The sequence below is a fragment of the Rhipicephalus microplus genome, chromosome 3, assembly GCF_043290135.1.
Source record: "Rhipicephalus microplus isolate Deutch F79 chromosome 3, USDA_Rmic, whole genome shotgun sequence".
In the NCBI taxonomy this organism is placed as follows: Eukaryota; Metazoa; Arthropoda; class Arachnida; order Ixodida; family Ixodidae; genus Rhipicephalus; species Rhipicephalus microplus.
Genome location: NC_134702.1, coordinates 285,973,033 through 285,989,218, shown reverse-complemented (window position 1 = coordinate 285,989,218; position 16,186 = coordinate 285,973,033). Strand labels below are relative to the sequence as shown.

Below are 16,186 nucleotides of genomic sequence, written 5' to 3'. Positions count from 1 at the left end.
GTACCGGCTTACGCACCTACATCCAGCCATAAGGACGCTTCAGTTGAAAGCTTCTACGTGTAATCGGCAATGAGTAAGGTAAAAACAAAGTATACTATACTAATGGGAGTTTTTAATGCAAAGGTTGGGAAGAAGCGGGCTAGACAGCAGGCAGTGGGAGATTATGGCATCGCTACTAGAAATGACAGAGGAGAGCTATTAGTAGGATTCGCAGAACGTAATTATTTTCGGATTTTGAATACCTTCTATCACAAACGAGAAAATCGTAATTCGACATGAAGGAGCCCTAATGGCGAAATTAAGAACAAACTAGAATTTATAATGAGTGCGCAGCCATGCATCGTGCAGGATGTGGAAGTGCTTGGCAAGGTACGATGCAGTGACCATAGAATGGTGCGATCTCGAATTCACCTAAACTTGAAGAAGGAACGACAGAAACTGATACGCAAGAAGCCAATCAATGAGCTAGCACTGATAGGAAAAGTAGAGGAATTCAGTCTCACTTCAGAACAGGTACTCGGCTCTTATCGAGAAAACCAGCCTTAGCGTTGATGCAATGAATGATAATCTGACGAGTATCATTACGGAGTGTGCAGTGGAAGTTGGAGGTACGGTACTTAGACAGGACACTGGCAAGCTGTCCCAGGAGACGAAGAACTTTATAAAAAAGCGTCAAAGCATAAACGTTTCTCGTACAAGAGACAAAATCAAGCTGGCAAGGATTTTGAAGTTGATTAATAAGTGTAAGGTATCCGATGTAAGAAGGTATAACATGGAGAGAATTGAACACGCTCTGAAAAACGGAGGAAGTGTCAAAGCAGTGAAGAGGAGACTTGGGATAGGCAAAAATATCATGTATGCACTAAGGAACAAAGAAGGCAAAATAACTACCAACATGGATAGGATAATTAAAATAGCGGAGGAGGTTTACAGAGACCTGTACAGTAGCCGGGAAAACCCCGACCTTAATACTATGAGAACTAGCAGTGACCCAGATGACACCTCATCAGTAATATTAGAAGAAGTCAGAAAAGCCTTCTAGAGCATGCAAAGAGGTAAAGCTGCTGGTGAGAACCTGGTAGCATCAGATCTGCTGAAAGATGGAGGACATATTGTAATGGGTGCAAGAGAGGAAAAGTCAAAAACTAGTTTATTATGGGCGAACTTGTGCCCTGAAAATTATGTGCGAAAAGATGGAAGAGTCCGCTAGAGCGTTCCAAAAACAAAAACTGTTCCTCTGCTCACGCACCTTCTTCTTCTTCGCAGCTCCAACCCACACTGGCTCGTGCCTGTGAACAAGAGGCATGAGTCGTGCGGCTCCAAGCAAGAGTGCGCACAAGACTGTGGACGCTGATTTTTCATAATGTAGGATATTGTAAACAGTCTCTGTGGCAATATTTTGTTGTAAAAACTAGCCACCCTGTTTACGAGGTGCCTCATGACGGTAAGAGTACCAGTGTCTTGAAAGAATGCTATCATAATACATAAAAAAAGAGATGACAAGGACTTGAAGAATTACAGGCCAATCAGCTTACTCTCCGTAGTATACAAGCGATTTACAAAGGTAATTGCTAACAGAGTTAAGAAAACATTAGAATTCAATCAACCAAAGGAACAAGCAGGATTTCTAACAGGCTACTCAACAATCTACCACATTTATGCTATCTATCAGGTAATAGAGAAATTTTCGGAATATAGCTAACCACCATAAATAGCCATAATAGATTACGAGAAGGCGTTTGATTCAGTAAAAATATCAGCAGTCATGCAGACGTTGCGGAATCAGGGCGTCGATGAAGCATACATAAACACCCTGGAAGAGATCTACAGGAACCAGCTGCTACCATATTGCTTCATATAGAAAGCAACAGAATACCAATCAAGCAGGTTATGAGGCAGGGGGATACAATCTCCCCAATGCTATTTACCGTGTGCTTACAGGAGGTTTTGAGAGGCCTAGAATAGGAACAGTTAGGGATAAGGGTTAATGGAGAGCGTCTCAGTAACCTGCGCTTCGCCGATGACATTGCATTCCTGAGTAACTCAGGGGACGAACAGCAACTCTTCATTATGGAGTTAGACAAGGAGAGCAGAAAGGTGGGTCTTAAAATTAGTATGCAGAAAACGAAAGTAATGTTCAACAGCCTCGGAAGAGGGCAGCACTTCGAGATAAGTAATAGTGCACTTCAAGTTGTAAAAGACTATGTCTACTTAGGGCACGTAAGAGCCGCAGAGCCGAACCACGAGATTAAAGTAACTTGAAGAATAATAATAGAGTCGAGCACATTTGGCAAGCTCTCTCAAATCGTGACGGGTAGATTGCCACTATCTCTCAAGAGGAGGATATATAGCAGCTGCATCTTGCCGGTACTTAGCTATGGAGCGGAAACCTGGAGACTTACAAAGAGGGTTCAGCTTAAATTGAGGACGAGGCAGCGAGCAATGGAAAGAAAAATAGTAGGTGTAACCTCAAGAGACAAGAAGAGAGCAGAGTGGATTATGGAACGAACGGGGGTTAAGGATATCATAGTTGAGATTAAGAAGAAGAAATGGACATGGGCCGGGAATGTAGTGCGTAGACAGGATAACCGCTGGTCATTGAGGGTAACTCGCTGGATTCCCAGAGAAATCAAGCGGGTTAGGCGGAGACAGAAGGTTAGGTGGGCAGATGAGATTAAGAAGTTTGCGGGTGTAAATTGGCAGCAGCAAGCACAGAACCGAGTTGACTGGCGGAACATGAGAGAGGCCTTTGTCCTGCAGTGCACGTAGTAGATCATGATGATGATGATGATGATGATGATGATATATGTTCATAATACGTCCCGAGGGCGTCAGCTGGAGAAAGCCAAACGGATGTAAAAACTTATTCCGACATTAGTATTCTTCAGATGTCCCCTGGACACTTGGTTTGGACGTGGACGTTCGGACTTTTTTTTGGATGCCCGAGGGAGTTTCAATGCCGATTGGCAGTACTGCTTCGTCAGCCATATAGAAACAGAGCACATAATGCCTTGCGAAATAGTACCTCGCTTATCCGCTCAAGGAAGAATTATGGCATAGTAGGTGTGGCCCTACTTCACGAAAAGTATGATTTATGATGTAGTCAATACCTTTCGAAAAGCCAAAACCTAATTCACAGTTGACCTTGCCCCAACTGAAAGCTGCGCCCTGAATTTGCATTACAGGCAGCTTTGTAATCGTCGTCGGAAAAGTTTTCATGTCCAATATCAAGATATATTCACTTCTCACTAACACTTCCATATTTTTAAGGAGAGGAGTCATCGCAAGAAGAAGCGTTTACGTTTATACGAAAAAAAAAACGTCCTAATTTGTGCTATCCCATTCCACTGACATCACCAGGACGACCATGCCCATGATAAGATGGTATGTGCACCTTTGACAACAAGATATCTTAAGCTAAGTCATAGTTACGCATTATTAGGCAGCTGTATTATAAGAATACATATGTAATGTTTATAAACGTGGATAACCAGCACTGCAACGCCAATAGGCGTCTCACGAATATGAGGTTCTGTTTGAAAAGGAGTTCCGAGTCCAGGCAATGCTGTGTGGTAGAGTTCTTGATTGTCGCACAAAATGCTCAGCTTTGATTCCTGCTGGGACTCTGACATTTATTCTTTGCACTCATCGGGTCAACGCTGCCGATGTGAGCTTTTTCCTTAACGCTTGCGTTTAAAAATTAGGCACATACCCGCGGACGGCTATGTGCCACTGCTTGGCGAAACATGTTTGAAGATGTGGGAAACGGCATTTTGACATCGAACAACCAACTTACCCTTTCATGCTAATTATGGTTTACCCCAAATTAAGGGCGGTTCATGAGAGCACCCATATGTAGGCAGGCAAGCAGACAGACAGACAGACAGCCAGACAGACAGACAGCCAGCCAGCCAGACAGACAGACAGACAGACAGACAGACAGACAGACAGACAGACAGACAGACAGACAGACAGACAGACAGACAGACTATCAAAGTGCCCGTAGTTCGCGAATAGCATATGATACCTTGCATTTTATTTTATATACACAAGTTAACCGAGTTTAAAAGGTAAGATGACATGATATACGACTTCTTTTCTCGAGCACTTTTATCTCTCGTACTTTGTATGGCTGAAATTGAAAAAATATTTTCAGCGTGATGAGTATTTGTAACTAAGCACTTACTGGTTGAGAGAGAGATAACGTAACTTGAAACAAGTATAGGAGTTAGGCTTCACGTTGTGCACTGTTCGGTCGTTGAAGGAACAAATGGTCTGTTTAGATGCGGTTGAACTATAGCTGAATTAGACAACTCTGATTATAAACAAATAGCTCTGAAGGATCATGCGTGGACAACAGCTCTCTGCACACACGGATGAGAAGCAAGGTTATGTGCTCGTACCAGTGCAAGACGCAACTACAGTATTTTAATTTGAAATCTTCAAAGCAAGAATCAGTCATATATGTGTCTCTTCACATGTGCATTTGTTAATGATTGAAAAATTTCTCGATAGCCAACCCCCGTCTTGCAGAAGCCTTCGTGCAATCAATGCTGACAAGCTTGTGTGACCAGCTCTTCTAGCATTATGTAGGCTTAAACTGCTCTCGAGACGAGACACCAGAGAAGCCGACAGGGCCCAAACTGGTGTTATTAGTGCGGGTTCGTCATGTCTGTTTTTAATAATCTGTCCCGTCACAAGCACAGTTGGAGTTTACATAATATGTCATACCAACTAGCCAAACGTACCTTCCAGCCAGACACAGCTTGAAGGAAAGCATGACAAGTGTGCTAGCTTCATTCAGTTAAATTCGCGCGAACACGAGACACGTGGGTTGTGAAACGTCGCTCACCGGAGTAGCGCTCTTCAGAACGTAGCTGCGTTGCACAGGAGGATTTCGAGGGCATCCGGGGTGAACGTAAACAGTATTACTACTGGCAGTGCAGTTGGCATTCCATCGTATTCTGTCGTTTTTTGCGACATTCCTCTCGAACACTGACCCGTGTCTTCTGTTACAGCGCTTCTACCCGTGCAAAATGTGGCACTTGAGGCGACAGAGAAAAAATTGTCGGCCACGACGACACAAAGAAGCTTGCGAAGAAGAGCAGCCACGTGACAGCCCGCAGCTGCTTCGACGTTACGCGCGACGTCCCGGCACGTTTCCTGAGTACCCGCATGTGCAGCTGACGCCGCTTGCACCTGCACGCAAAGGCCAAGCAATTCGCCTCGTAAGCAGAATGCCTCGCGAAGCACGACAGGCGTTCCTGCCGCTTGTTAGGACAACAACTGCGATCCATGCTGAATTGTTTTTCCTTTCAGTGTGAGCAAAGGCGCGCAATGCCAAGACAGTCATGTTTCGCCTGGACACGCTTTAGTCCCATCAGCGCAACAGTTTTCAGAGTTGCCGGAAGCGGTCAACCTACAACGGCTTCACAGTAGATAGCAGCATGATATTAGGGCAGCTTCGCCATGTTCCAAGCCTGATGGAGCTGGTCAGCCGCTTTCGCTTTCCTCTCATCTCACTTTTTATTTTTGTATTTCCTGTTTTTTTTTCTCTTTTTATGACTGTTTATTTTGCTTTCTATACTTCCTGCTTTTCCTTTCTTTATTTTGCTCCCTCTTTTTTTAATTTTTGCATGTGGCACTTTATTGAAAGCTCTCCACACTTTATATCATTGTCGAGGCACTCGAAGTACAAGAGGAAGAGCTGTTATTTTTTTGGGGGGGGGGGGCGTGAGCACGTGCTCAATATGATACGGATGACTATGCTGCATGCATGTGGTTCTGTATGCTTATTATCATTATCAAGGGGCTTGAAGAACAAGAGGAAGGTGATCTTCCTTAGGTGCCAGCGAGGGCTGCATCTGACTATGCTCTATGTGGTTCTGCATGCCGACACTAAAAGAACTTTGGCCGCATATTTGTGCGCTTCGCTGCAACTTTCGTCGAAAGATGGTAGTCTTCTGCCGACCTCATTTCGTGCATAGTGTAGAAATTAGGCGTAGGCTAAGAAACACTGGGGTCTTTGAAATTACGCATTTTTGTTATCATCATAATCAGCCTAATTACGTTCACTGCAAGACAAAGGCCTCTCCCATGTTCCGCCAGTCAACCCGGTTCTGTGCTTGCGGCTGCCACTTTATAACTGCAAACTTCCTAATCTCATCTACCCAGCTAACTTCCTGTCTCCTTATAAGCCGCCTGCCTTCTCTGGGAATCCAATCATCATCATCATCGTCATCATAATCACCTTCATTATCACCCAGACTACAACCACTGCAAGAGAAAGGCCTCTCTCTTGTTCCGCCAGTCAACTCAGTCTTGTGCCTGCTGTTGCCACTTTATACCCGGAAGTACCGGCAAGATGCAACTGTTATATACCTTCGTCTTGAAGGGTAGTGGAAATCTATCAGTCATTATTTAAAAATTATTGGTGAATGTGCTCCACTCGATGATTATTCTTCTAGTTACTTAAATCTAGTGGTTCTGCTCCCCTGTTATTACCTGTCCTAAGTAGACGTAGTCTTTTATACCTTAAAGCGCACTGGTACTTATCTCGAAGCGCTGTTCTCTTCCGTGGTGGTTCATTAATTTTGTTTTCTGTAGATTAATTTTGAGACCTACCTTTCTTCTTTCCTTATGCAATCAAGTAATCTTGAGTTGCCATTTATCTCTTGAGTTACCCAGCAACACAATGTCATCGGCGAAGCGCAGGTTAAAAAGGTACTCTTCATTAACGCTTATACCCGATTCTTCCCACTCTAGGCCTCTGAAAACCTCCTGTAAACACGCGGTAAAAATCATTAAGCAGAATGTATCGCCTTACACCCTCCTTTATTGGTATTTTCTCACTTTTTAAGAGACAATGTGGTGGCTACATCCTCTGTAGATTTTTTCCAGGATGTTTATATATGTTTCGTCGACGCCCTGATTCCTCAGTGTCTGCATGACTGTTGATATGTCTACTGAATCAAATGCCTTCTCGTAATTTATGAAAGCTATGAATAGTGCTTGACTGTATTCTGAGCGTTTCTCTATTACCCGATTGATAGTATGAATGAGGTCGATTTAGTAGCCTGTTCTAGATCCTGCTTTTTTCCTTTCGTTGATTAAATTTTATTGTTGCCTTAATTCTGTTAGAAACTACCTTCGTAGAAGTCTGTTAGCAATTACCGCATGATTAGCTTAACTAGTGTTCCATCTAAAATCCTTGAGCATATTATAGCATCCACTCTTAGGACCTACCTAGAATCAATCAGGTTTTTCTACCCTTTTCAACATGGTTTCCGAAAATATCTTTCCTGCGAAAAACAGCTGGCTGAATTTACTAATGACATACTAGTGCGAATGGATGATCACGTACAAATAGATGCAATTTTCTTAAATTTCTCCAAGACCTTCGATCGCGTACCCCACAAGCACCTGCTCATCAAATTATCCGCTCTTGGTATCCCCCCAAACCTTATAAAATGGCTCGAGCATTTCTTAACAGGACCCTTTCAGTTTACCGTTGCTAACAATTTCCAATCAACCCTTACAAGCGTCACTTCCGATGTTCCCCAGGGTGCCGCCTTATCACCTCTATTATTTATTATATACGTGAATGACCTTCCTAGTAACCTTAAATCACAGCTGCGCCTATTTGCAGACGACTGCGTTCTTTATAACCCCCATTACTCCCCTAACGACGCGATCACCCTACAACAGGACCTTTACACCATTGCTTCATGGTGCAAAAAGTGACATATGCCCCTAAACCTCACTAAATGCAAGGCCATGTTCTTCACGCGTAAGCACACCTCACATGAAACCTACTGCATTAATTCGATTCCCATTGATCACACGCGCACTTACAAATATCTAGGAGTTCATCTGACATCAACACTAACATGGGTGAAACACATTGAAACCATTCGTTCTGAAGCTTCCCGCACACTAGGCTGCTTACGACATAACTTGCGATCTGCATCTCCTGACATAAAGAAACTCGCATATCTGACATACGTGCGACCAAAACTCGAGTATGTGTCATCCATCTGGCATCCTTCACAAGCTTATCTCACCGATGATTTGGAAGCCGTTCAAAATCGCGCAGCTTGTTTCACTACGTCACAATATTCAAGGCATATCAGCGTAACCACACTAAAACAAACGTTGTCACTCGCATCGCTCGCTTCACGTCACAAAACCTCTCGCATCTGGCTCCTTCACACATTCTTTTACTTTAGCAGGTCGGGACAACCTCTCCTAAAACGCCAATTGAGAACGTCATCGCGCCTGTCCCATACGCACCTTCTGATGACCATAAATGCCAGACGACGGCGTTGAGCAGCTCATTTTTCCCTCATGTCGTAACACTCTGGAATGCGCTGCCAGATGATACTGTTTCTTACAGGGACCACTCAACATTTCGCGAAAAACTAACTCTTTTCCAAAATCCAAGTGTGATTACAGTACATTAACTCTTGCGTTTATAGTTGTTTTACTGTACTCCCAGAATTTATTTATCGCCTATCATATTTTTAATGTTTTGTTATGCCTGTTACTTCCGCTTGTGTTCTTTATTTGCTTATTCATTGAAAACAGTGTGCACTTTCATATTGTTACATTGCTTAGAAACTAACAACCTGGATGTACGACCCCCCCCCCCCTCCTTTATGAAATGCTTTCGGGCCCTTAAGGTTGAATAAATGAAATGAAATGAAGTAAATAGGTTGTATAGGATAGAGAGCAAGCTGATTGGCCTGTAATTCTTCAAGTTCTTGTAGTTTTCTTTCATATGTATTAAGATGATGTTAACAATCTACATGAGGAGACACTTCGTAAACAAGGTGGCTAGTTTTTCATGCACAATCTAGCTGTCCTAGGTCTTTCAGCAGATGTGATGTTACCTGATCCTCACCAGCAGCTTTGGCTCTTTGCATTCCCTCCAAGGATTTGCTGCTTTCTTTTGTCATTATTTGCGTGATGTCATTTCGGTTACTGCTTGTTTTAAGCTATGTTCATGGTTGTCTCTGCTACTGTACAGATCGCCGTAAACGTCCTTCGCTACTTCAACTATCCTATCTATATTGGTAGTTGCTTTGCCTTCCTTGTCCACAGGTGCATACGCGTATATTGTGGTTTTGCCTATCCCAAGAGTTCTCTTCGCCGCTTTGACGCTTCCTCCGTTCATTAGAGCATGCTCAATTTTCTTCATAATATACCTTCGTAAATCAGATACCTTACGTCTATTATTTAAATTCTAAAGGTCTGCTACTTCTATTTTGTCTGTCGTGTTTAAGGCTTTCATGCTTTGATGTCTCTTAGGAAGCTTCTTCGTCTCCTGGGACAGCTTGCTAGTGTCCTGTCTAACTACCACAGCTCGAACTTACACCTCACACTCCTCAGGTCATCATTCAGTGCGTCAACGCTAAGGCTGACTCCATCAATAAGAGCCGAGTACCCGTTCTGAAGTGAAACTGTGAATTCATGTACTTTCCCTCCCAGTGCTAGCTCAATTATTGGCGTTTTGCGCATTAGTTTCTGGCGTTTTTTCTTCATGTATAGGCACATTTGAGAGGTTTCCTACCATGCTTTGGTCACTGCATCTACCCTGCCAAGCACGTCCACATCCTGCGCGATGCTTGGGTGTGCGCTCCGTATAAAGTCTATTTCTCTTTTTGACGCCTTTAGAATTCTTCCATGTCTATTTATTGTTAACTTGATCTCGGTAGAAAGTATTCAAGATTTGTAAATGATTGCGTTGTGCGAATTCTACTAATAACTCTCCGCTAGTGTTTCTAGCACCGGTGCAATAGTCCCCTGTTGCCTGGTCTAAAGCCTGCTTTTTACCTACCGTGACATTGAAGTCGCTCATCAGTATTGTATACTGTTTCTACTTCACTCACTGCCGATTCTACGTCTTCATAGAACCTTTCAGCTGATACATCATCATGACTGGATACGTCATCAGGACTGTACCACCTTCATCTTGTATCTCTTATTGAGTTTAATTACAATACCTACTACCCTTTCATAATTACTATGGTATTCCTTCATGTTACCAGCTGTATTTCTGTGAATAAGCAACCCCACGCGCAGTTTTGTTCTGTCAGCCAAGCCACGATATCAAAGAACGCGCCCGTTCTATAGCACTGTCTAGGCATCATCTGTTTTCCTAGCCCTACATAACATACAATCGAAGAACATCTGGCTCCTAGAATACTACAGCTATATACTTACCTTACTAAATGAGGTTTTAGCGTTAAACGTTGCCAAGTTCAAGTTCCAATGGCGGCCTGTCCAGACCCAGAATTTCTTAGCACTCTCTGCCGCATCGCACATATGACCGTCGCTGGGGACGGAGGGCCGAGGGTTATTTGGCGGATCCATGTGAGAGGTATTGCCCAAGGTGACCCATCCTTCGCTAATGAGAAAGTGCGTTGCCGGTGGTTGTCACCGGTCAGGCAGCACCACAGGCCTTTTGACGCAATTCTATCATCACGCGGATAATTTTATAATCCCGCTGAGAATGGCGTGGCACCGGAGTTCAAACCACGGACCTCTTGCAAGCGAGGCTGGTCCTCTAACCTCTACGACGTAGCAGTGATGGCGTAGTATTTTCTAGTCAAGAAGCACACCACCTAATACTTAGGTATTGATGTTGCGCTTCAGATACGTGAAATCATCCCACAATTCTTTGATTTTGATCAATCTTCATTGCACCTTTCACTTCAAGCACACCACTTAGTTCCCAAATCCAAGCCCTGGAACTTTTACGCCTTTTCACGAACCTCGAAGTACTCCTTATCCATTGTATCCTCTGGTATTGTATTCTCTGTGCTTCATTGTTCCTGCATTCTTCTTTCCCTTTGCTGCTGATGTTTTTTTTCTGGACCTCAAAATATTTATTTTCCTCACTTACCGTACTCTTAGGTACTTGTACTCACTTACCCTCGGTACGTCTTGGCCCTGTATTGAGACCGCCTGGTATTTGTGTCCTTTGAATGGTATCAATCCACATTTCGTTGCCCTAAATCCTAGTCCAAGAGCCTCGCCTTTCGTTTTGCATATATCTGCCAGCCGCTGTACATCATCGTGACTTTCTGTAAATAGGAAAATATCGTCTGCTTAAAATAGAACTGCAAGCTTTTGTTTAACTTGTGTGACAAATTAAACGCAACGTTGCTACCTTCAAGCGCTTTTTCCATCCTCACCACGTACATCATGAATAACAACGGAGACAAATGTCATCCCTGTCTCAGCACCTTGTTAACTTCAACGCTGTCACTGCTACTTATTCTTTCCCATTCTATGCACACTGTTTTTCTCGGTATATTTCTCTCAAAAGCTGTATACAGTCGTCACTTATGCCTACTTTCTTCAATATGTCCCACAAAATTTCCTGATAAACGTTGTCATACGACCCAGTGATGTCCAGATAAGCTACGTAACAGAGCCTGTTCTCTATTTAGGATATTTCTATACACTCAGTAAAAACAAACAGCTTAACCACCTGTCGATTCAGAATCTATTCTGAATTTCTCTTAAAATATCATTTTGCTCTGCCCACGTTTCTATACTGCTTCCATAGCCAACTTAAATAGCCCAAATATAATTGCTGGCGGTCTATACGAGCGAATGTTATCCTTTTTTCCTTGGCTTTCTAGATTAAGTTCATTCTACTTTTCTTCAGGCGTCTGGTATGTTTTTCTTTTGTGTGCACTTTTCTACGGATTTCAACAGTGCTTCTTTAGTGATATGTCCTAGTTTATAATGAGGTGGACGGGAACCCCATCCAACTCCGGAGTAGTGCGCTTAGGAATTTTCCCTTCGGCCTTCTTCCAATTGAAATTCTCTAGTGCTATCACTTCTTCGGTTGCCCTTTTTTCATGCTTTCACTCACCGGGGAAGTCCCCTGGGTGACCTTTTTAAATGAATCTGCTGTAATCTGTTGAATATAACCTAGTGCTTTGTAACCTTCCCCTCTATTTCCTTCTTCATCTACCATATGTTGGTGAGAAAAAAAAACTTCAACCAAAAAGCACGTGAAGATGCATGAACCCAGCGTTTCGGAACCAGTTTCTTCCTCGGGGAAGAAAGGGACCACGTTGAAGCGGCGTCTTCAAAGCACTCGTGGGGCGATTAATGACCCCCCCCCACTCTCCCATTTTTCCGCGAAGCTAGTCCGTGTAGATACACCGAGGGAAGAGTTTCGAAAGCACGGTCGATGACCATTCTTTCGGTAGCAGTGAAGGTAGCAGTGAAGACTTTGCAGTCCATATAGCGCCGGCCGACCACTTACCTCCTCCGATCAGGACGGCCATGAATTCAATCTGGTGTATTCTTTCCGCGAAATTGTGGACTGTTTCCGATTCGATCACGTCTTCATCCACGCCCATGCAAAGCCCGAAGTAAAGCGGAAGAGGAAATTTTACTCCGACTCTTCACAGACACTTTGCTGTGCCCAGCAGCCCTCAAACATTTTGATCCCGCCTTTTCTAGCAGCTGTTCACACTGTGGGGAAAAGTCTTCGGACATCTACCATATAGTGTGGGCCTGCCCGTGCAACCCTGCTGTACTCCCGATCTCCAACCCTACCCGGGAGAAGTGGCAGGTGACCCTATTCGGCTGTTCTAACCTTTAGGCTCAATAGGCCTTGATTCGACGAACGGTGGCAGCAGCCGACGCCAATGGGGTCCCTTACTAGAGAAACCCACCTACTAGTTGTGGGTTATGTCTTCTCTTGGGATGGTCACTGCATACATACTTTGTTTTTGTTTTCTGTGAATAAATGTTTTTACCACCACCACCGACAGGAACGAACATCTCGAGCAGAGCAACTGACGCCCGAGCACATCTTTTTTCTCTCTTGACTACTCAAGTAAAACCAGCAGGTCTATAGAGTTTCGTACCATAATGCCAGAATTTTAGTAAATATTAAATTTCCCCATTTTCATGGCCGTTCCATACGCGCGACAAAACAGCTTAGTCTTCTTGAACGCTATTTTTGTCAGCATTAATACACACGGTGTCGTTCGTCATTTTAGCAATAATCCACTTAAGCTTTAACATTATTAAAATATCGCAATCGTAAAATATCTCTCCGTCAAACATACTCAACATGGAAATACTAAATGTAGCGGGAGAACTGCTTGTATGAGAATTAGTAGAGTGTTTTACGGCATGGGATGGGGCACTAGGCTACTATTACTTGGTTTTGGTAATGTTTTTTGCGTATTTTTGCAGTTTCCAATGCTTCTCATCACACCAACTTTATGGGGACATTCATTGTTAGCTGAACAAAACTACAAGATACCTTTCCTACATTGAGGAACAACAGAATGGCATGGAAATATCCGGTGATTCGGGAAGTAGAATTGGGCTGTCTTTTTTTTTTCATTTTGAGGACTTAAAAGGAATAGAATTGCTGCAAGTCCTCATTCCCCAAATTGGGATGGAATGGAGGTGCCCATTCCGCAACACCACTTGGTTGAGTGTACTGATTGCTGGGAATACGTGTATGTAGATAAAAGCGCCGATATCAATAGACTGATTATTTTGATCCTGCACTGAAACCACAACCTCGCTTCTGACAACATCCACACGAAGTATTCTGCGATCGGAAGTGATGCAACCCGTGCCATCGGAAGTTATGCAAAAATACTGCAGATATGTTACTGGATGAGTGTAACGTTAGACACAATGCATAAACATCTTGTTTATCTCTCCGTCAAACTACAGAAGTACATTATAGTTTATTGTTCGTTCATGCAAAAAAGTTTCTGCAATGGTACTTGGTGGTTCACAGCTGTAGCACCACTTAACGTGGACGCACCCAAGTTGACCCTTTGCCATACATCTCCATACCGGCGACTAACGTACATCATTAGCAATTACACAGACCCTTGTGGTAATAGATGTTTACGCTAGCTTTAGTAATAAACGGTAAGAGCGGAACCAGATAAAGTGATCTGACAGCCAGAATAGCGTGACCGAGTAGACGCCAAACTTTCGTTAAGGTTATCTACTCGCGGCATGATGGAGTTATTGAACAGCACTGCCCGACGCAATGCACGTCGTATCTCCTCTTTTACAGGCCGTGATTTTACGAGGGGTGAGCTTAAGTGGCAAACGCCGACTTGAAGTCAGGCGAAGCCGGCGGGTGTCGCCGAGCTATTTATATGCGAAGCAGCTTAGTGTTGAGCTCGATATGGTGTGCGGCGTGACCACTATTACAGCTCATGCGCGTCTCCTACCCTCCGTCTCTTCTCCCACGCTCCCCCTCTCTCACCCTGCAATGCCGACTCAGGTAGCGTCTGCTAGCCAACGCTCGCTTCCCCTCTTTCTCCTCCAGGCATCTCTCCCTGTGGCGTTTACAGTGCCATTGCGCATGCGCTTCTCGTCCCCTTTCTTTCATCTCTTACGTAAAACCCCTGAAACTTCGCAAAGTAGTGACACTCTATCCTCTGCTCGCGATTCTCTTCGGTTACTTCTCCTTTGCACTCGCATTTTGAACGAGGCGCCACCAGATGGCTTGCTTCTGCGTAGCAGATGCCCTTTCACGAAGAGAGCTAGCACTTCCATGGCAGACAGCCGACTGAGAGCATTCGCACCTACCGTAACTCATCCTAAAATTGTCTAAACAAGTGTATCGTTGGCTCATGGCAGCTTTGTTTAGGTCCACATTGAGTGTACAATATGTGCAGAGAACATTCACGGTGATTGCGATGCATTTTAAGCAACAAATCGCGTTTATGCTGTCGATGTGGGACGGCGATGTCACCGATGGCCAATTTTAGCGTTTGTGGAGATATGTAAGACTTTCACGTTAAAGGGGCCCTGCAACACTTTTTGAGCATCATCAGGAAGCCCTGCCGATTGGTAGTGGAAGCTCCCGAGAATACACGAGCGAAATGATACGGCACACAACGCTGCCTGGATTTCCCAAACAGTTATCAAAATCAGATAAATTAGCTTTCTCTTCTCTTGGCAAATGGCAGAATACGCGCGTAGAAGGCCATCTATTAGACATTGGCTATTATGAACATGGCGTGCTCGCTCGTTGCAGGGATCACCACGGGAGGCTTCGACTTGCCCATGCGTGCACGCGCGATCACTCGGAAAAAGCCGCGTATTCGAAAAAAACAACAAAAAGTGCTCAAGGTCACGAGGCACGCGTGACGTATTTTCTTTGCCCCTGCCATTCCTCCAACTCCACAGCTTCGGCTGGGACGAGGGAAGAGAGAACACGATTGCAGCGTGCGACAATTCTTCGTAACTTCGCTCGTACTGGACAGATTCTAGAATTTTTGGCGGCGTTCAGTTTGTGAGGCAATCAGCTGTTTTAGTTAATTCATTTCATGGTTACTTGAAAGAGTGTTTCAAGGCCTATTTATTTTTGTGTCAGAAAACGTACATCAGGTCTTCAAGATTTGGCTGCTCTTCGGCCCTCAATTAGTAAGTTGAGATCGTGCCAGCTACACTTCAGCACTCGATTTGACGACTTGCTGCACGAGTTCATTCTCACTGCTGTACTAGCTTCCCTACGAGTTCTCGTCTCGTGCACGTAGTGCAGGGCATATTGCATGTTTGCAATTTGGCCCTCAATTTTACTGCTGTACCAAAACCACTAATGTCATGCTGCACTAACTTTCAATGCTGCACTTACAAGATGACACATTTCGGTGAATATTATTAATATTATTATTATTATTATTATTATTATTATTATTATTATTATTATTATTATTATTATTATTATTATTATTATCGAAAGACTGACACAGCAATACTAACCTTTATTATCGCATGCTCTCTTTTTATGCTAGACATTCGGGCCGCAGTTGCCAGACCAGAAGCCGATAGATCGTCCTTTCTTAGCGAACTGCAGCGAACGAGTGTAGTAAACAACAAAAAGAAACAACCAAAACAAAAAGAACACAAGCAGTTACATGATTTTTCTTAAGTATTTTGCACATGAAGGCCTTGAAGAAGGGTGGTTGTTGCGAGTCGATTTTCCAATATACTGTGCTCTATCACTGGACGTCTCAGCTGCTTCTTAGTCATTTCTCTGGTTTCCTCCTTTCTTGGGTGTTTTAGGCTGCGTCACAGTTGAACGGTGCACAGTGGCTGACGATGTGGCATTTTTGCAAGCTGCCGTCACCTCTGCGCGGTCACCCATGCTTGCTCTTGTTGGGCCTGA

General features: G+C 43.8%; 1 protein-coding gene and 1 long non-coding RNA gene across 8 annotated transcripts in view; one reads left to right on the top strand and one right to left on the bottom strand.

Annotated features, from left to right (window-relative positions):
• Positions 1–5,114, bottom strand: part of LOC119167574 (innexin inx2-like) — a 277,656-nt gene extending 272,542 nt beyond the window's left edge. For 6 of the 7 annotated variants that reach the window (XR_012893961.1, XR_012893962.1, XR_012893963.1 and 3 more), the window contains exon 1: positions 4,853–5,114. The gene's annotated coding sequence lies outside the window, so the exon portion shown is untranslated. The remainder of the gene's footprint in view (positions 1–4,852) is intronic. The other variant, XM_075887752.1, reaches the window with a different exon arrangement.
• The window catches only part of LOC142802730 (uncharacterized), a 311,490-nt gene that overhangs the window by 228,165 nt on the left and 67,139 nt on the right, over positions 1–16,186 (top strand). The gene's annotated exons all lie outside the window — the stretch shown is intronic.